The sequence below is a fragment of the Dipodomys ordii genome, unplaced genomic scaffold (assembly GCF_000151885.1).
Source record: "Dipodomys ordii isolate 6190 unplaced genomic scaffold, Dord_2.0 Scaffold5, whole genome shotgun sequence".
In the NCBI taxonomy this organism is placed as follows: Eukaryota; Metazoa; Chordata; class Mammalia; order Rodentia; family Heteromyidae; genus Dipodomys; species Dipodomys ordii.
In genome coordinates this window covers 10,479,760-10,484,089 of record NW_012267221.1, presented here as the reverse complement: position 1 = coordinate 10,484,089, position 4,330 = coordinate 10,479,760, and positions in this window count along the sequence as shown.

Genomic DNA, 4,330 nt, shown 5'->3' with positions numbered 1-4,330 from the left:
CTTTGATTTGTTGTGTTTCTGGGTCTCTATTAAGAAAATTTCAGCCTGTGCCAAGGAGACATAGGTTTTCTCCTATTCCATCCTGTAATGTTTTTAGGGTGTCTGATTTGATTCTGAGGTATTTGATCCATTTGGAGTTGATTCTGGTGCAGGGTGATATAGAAGGATCTAGCTTTAGTTTTCTACAGGTGATTAACCAATTTTTCCAGCACCATTTACTGAAGAGGCTGTCTTTATTCCATTCTATTTTTTTAGCTTCCTTATCGAAGATTAGATGGCTATAGGTCTGTGGGTTCCTTTCTGGGTTTTCAATTCTATTCCATTGGTCCTGAGGTCTGTTCTTGTTCCAGTACCAAGCTGTTTTGTTTACTATGGCTTTGTAGTAGAATTTGAAATTTGGTATTGATATTCCTCCAGTGCTGTTTTTTCTGTTAAGGATTGTTTTTGCTATTTGGGGTCTTTTATTGTTCCATATGAATTTTTTGGATTGCCTCTTCTATTTCCTTGAAAAATGAAGTTGGAATATTGATATGTATGGCATTGAATTTGTAGATAGCCTTGGGAAGTATTACCATTTTCATGATGTTGATCTTTCCAATCCAGGAGCATAGGAGGTTTTTCCCACTTTCTAAGTTTTGTTTTCATTTCTTTTTTCAGGTTTTTAATGTTTTCATCACAAAGGTCCTTCACTTCTTTGGTTAAGTTAATTCCTAGGTATTTTATTTTTTTGTGGGGCTATTACAAATGGAGTTGCTTTCCTGATTTTATCCATGTATTTCTCACTGTTGGCATACAGAAAAGCCATTGATTTTTGAGGGTTAATTTTGTACCCTGTTACTTTGCCAAAGGTTTGAATCAGCTCTAGTCATTTGGGAGTGGAGTCCATGGGATTCTTTGAGGTAGTCTTAATTCTTACCTAGGTGAAAGCCAGGGTGCCAGAACACCTATGTTAAGCCTCCTGGTCTCTAGGACAACAGGCATGTGCCACCATTCAGTTCTTCATGGGGGAGAGGCCTTGTGAACGTTACTGCATAAATGGCTTTGAACTGTGCTCCCAATAATCCTTGCCCCCCAAATAGTTAGGACTGAACCATGAACTACTATTGAGATCTGGTTTATATGTCATTCTTTTTTCTATTGTCTAGTCCTGGGGCTTGAACTCAGGGTCTGTGTGCTGTCTGAGCTTCTTTTTGCTCAAGGCTAGCCCTCTGCCATTTAAGCCACAGTGCCACTTCTGGCTTTTCTAAGTAGTTTATTGGAGATAAGAGTCTCATAGGCTTTCTTGCCTGGGCTGGCTTCAAACTGGGATTCTCAAATCTTAGCCACCTGAGTAGCTAGGATTACAGATGTAAGCGACCAGCACCTATAAGTAATCCTCACTGCCCCCGGACCCAGGCTCTGAACCTGGGCTCCTTTTGCTCAATGCTAGTGTTCTACCATTTGAACCACAGCATTACTTATGGCTTTTTCTGGGATTAACTGGAGGTAAGAGTCTCATGGACTTTCCTGGCTGGGCTGACTTCAAACTGAGATCCTCAGATCTTAGCCTCCTGAGTATCTAGGATTATAAGCGTGAGCCACTAGTGGCTTATGAAGGTTTCTTTTCTTTTCTTTTTTTGATACTGGGGATCTAACCCAGGATGTTGCACTTGCTAAGCAAGCACTTTGCCACTGAGCTACATCCAGGGACTGGGCACTGTCCCTGAGCTTCTTTTGCTCAAGGCTAGCACTCTACCACCTGAGCAGCAGTGCCACTTCCACCTTTTTCTGTTTATGTGGTATGGAGGAATTGAACCCAGAGCTTCATGCATGCAAGGCAAGTACTCTACCACTGAGCCACATTCCCAGCCCCTATATGTAATTCTTAGTAACAATTTTTATCTTATACAGGTAAGCCTAGATTACAAACAGGGGAAAGGGCACATAAACCTGTGTTTGCGTCTCATGCTACCATTATTTAGGAATGAGACTGATATAAAAAACAATTACTAAAGTCTTTTTTAGAAAATGTGTATTGAATGTCTCATAATACTCAATTCTATTAGAGGTACTCTGGAGACATAGTCATAACATGCTAAAGATCATGAATCCATGGAACTAGGTGAAACAAAGAGCAAATTAAGAAATAAATATGGGACAGGGATGGTGGCATATGCTTGTCACACTAGCTGCATGGGAGGTGAAGTTTGGGCAGATTAGCATTTGAAGGTATCCCAAGGATAAGCTGTAATCCTAGCTATGCAGAAGAAATGGGTAAGAGGATTTTGGTCTGAGGCTTCCTACAGGCAAAAACAATCAACCCTACAAAAAAAATAAAGCATAGAGCTGGGAAGGTGGCTCAGTGGTAGAGCGCTTGCCTTGGATGCATGAGGTCCTGGGTTCGATTCCTCAGCACCACATAAGCAGAAAAAAAAGCCAGAAGTGGCGCTGTGGCTCAAGTGGTAGAGCACTAGCCTTGATCTGAAGAGCTGAGGGACAGCGCCCAGGCCCAGAGTTCAGGCCCCATGACCTGCAAAAAAAAAAAAGAAAAAAGAAAAGAAAAAAATCATAAAAGGGATGGAGTTAGACTCAAGTGCTACAGTGTCTGCCAAGCAAGCACCCAGAGTTTAAACTCCAGTACCACCAAAATTATGTTTTATATATTTTAATATATCACCCTTGTGATCACTTTTGGACACTTGAATAATGTCTCCATATAAGATTAGCTGACTGGCTGTCTAATCTCTGCCATCTTCATTCCTCCTTGCTATGTAGCATAATATATTCATACATTCTGAGGGTCAGGACCTATGTGGGCATCTTTTGGGATTCCATCATTCCTACTTTCCATAGCAATACATAAAGCATGCTTGGGGAAATGGGTAACAAGAGTGCTTGTCATCTGTGCTGCGTTTGCTTTCTATTTTGGAAAGCAATGGCAAAGCCCTTGGTAAATCATAGAGTTCTGTGGTGTATTTGTTTTTCTTTTTTTTTTTTTTTGAACATTACTCATTTGAGCACCAGCGTGCTAAGAGAACAGATAAAAACATATTGCAGAAATCAATCTGGAAGACTCAGAGGGGTGAATTACATAGTACCTTTCTAGAATTAAATAGGTTAAGAGTAAAGGGAATCAGGATTGAACTGTACTATGTAAAATGAGAAGGTCAATTCCAAACTGTGTTAGAATGTTAAGAAATGTCCCAAATGGCACGTCAAGTAAGGAGGAAAAACAGTGAGTCTTTCTAAAGGAGAGGGTCATGGTCACTGCTGTTTCTTTTAGTCCCAGATTAGAGGCAAATGAGGAAGTATGTGGATTAGAGACATTCTCACTATGCAGGCTGGCCTCAAACTTACCGTTTAGCCCAGTCAGACCCTGAATTCATATTCTTTCTGTCTCATTTTCCTTAGTGCTAAGATTACAGATATTTATCACTATCACACACAAAGTTATATATATTTTCATAAGTAGTAATTTATTTTCCATAAATTGATTTGGCAAATCTTGGAATTGCTTCTTGTGACTTCTAGTCAAACTTTCTGAGACTATCAATTCAAGTGGTATAAATTTAATCCTCCCCCAAATACCTAGACTCTCCCACTTTATATACCAGGTTGTTTAAAAGTAGGTATACATACATACCTTTTCTCTTGGGCTATTGGAATTATTATTAAGAACTAATAAATTATTAAGATACAGATTAGTCTAAAGTTGAGTTCCTCTGGACTTTATTCCATCTAAGGATAGAGAAGTAGATCCTAAGGGGCTGTACTTTAGTTACCCCCACATTCTGTAGAACCCTGGAAATCCCAGAAACAGTGTCCCTCTAGATTATTTGTCTTGGTTAATGCTTTTCTTTCTATTTAAGTATAAATAGGCTAGTATTTGGGTCATTTTATTAGAAAGATTCCTTCAGGTTCTCTTTTTTGAGACATAAAAATAGAGGTATTTATGGAAGAATGATGTGGAATTTTATTCATAAGCAAATGTATATGAATTATAAAAGAGCAGAGATTTTATAGATTTCTTTTGTCTGACTGTTTTTTGTTATGCATTACAGGGCAGAATTATTTTAGAAAAATTCATATTCTTGTATTTAAATTGTTTATATATCATTTTGTAATCATGAAAGACACATGTATATGAATATACAGGGACATAGAAATAAAATTGCAAGTAAAAATGGTAAGTTATATTATTACATATAAAGAAACTATATAGAAAACTGTTCATCAAAGAAATATACTCATGACCTGACTTATGGAACTGTCACCTCTCTGTGCATCACTTTACAATAAAAAAAAAACCTGTTCATCATTGTTATTTTTTTTTTTTTGTATGTGTGCTGAA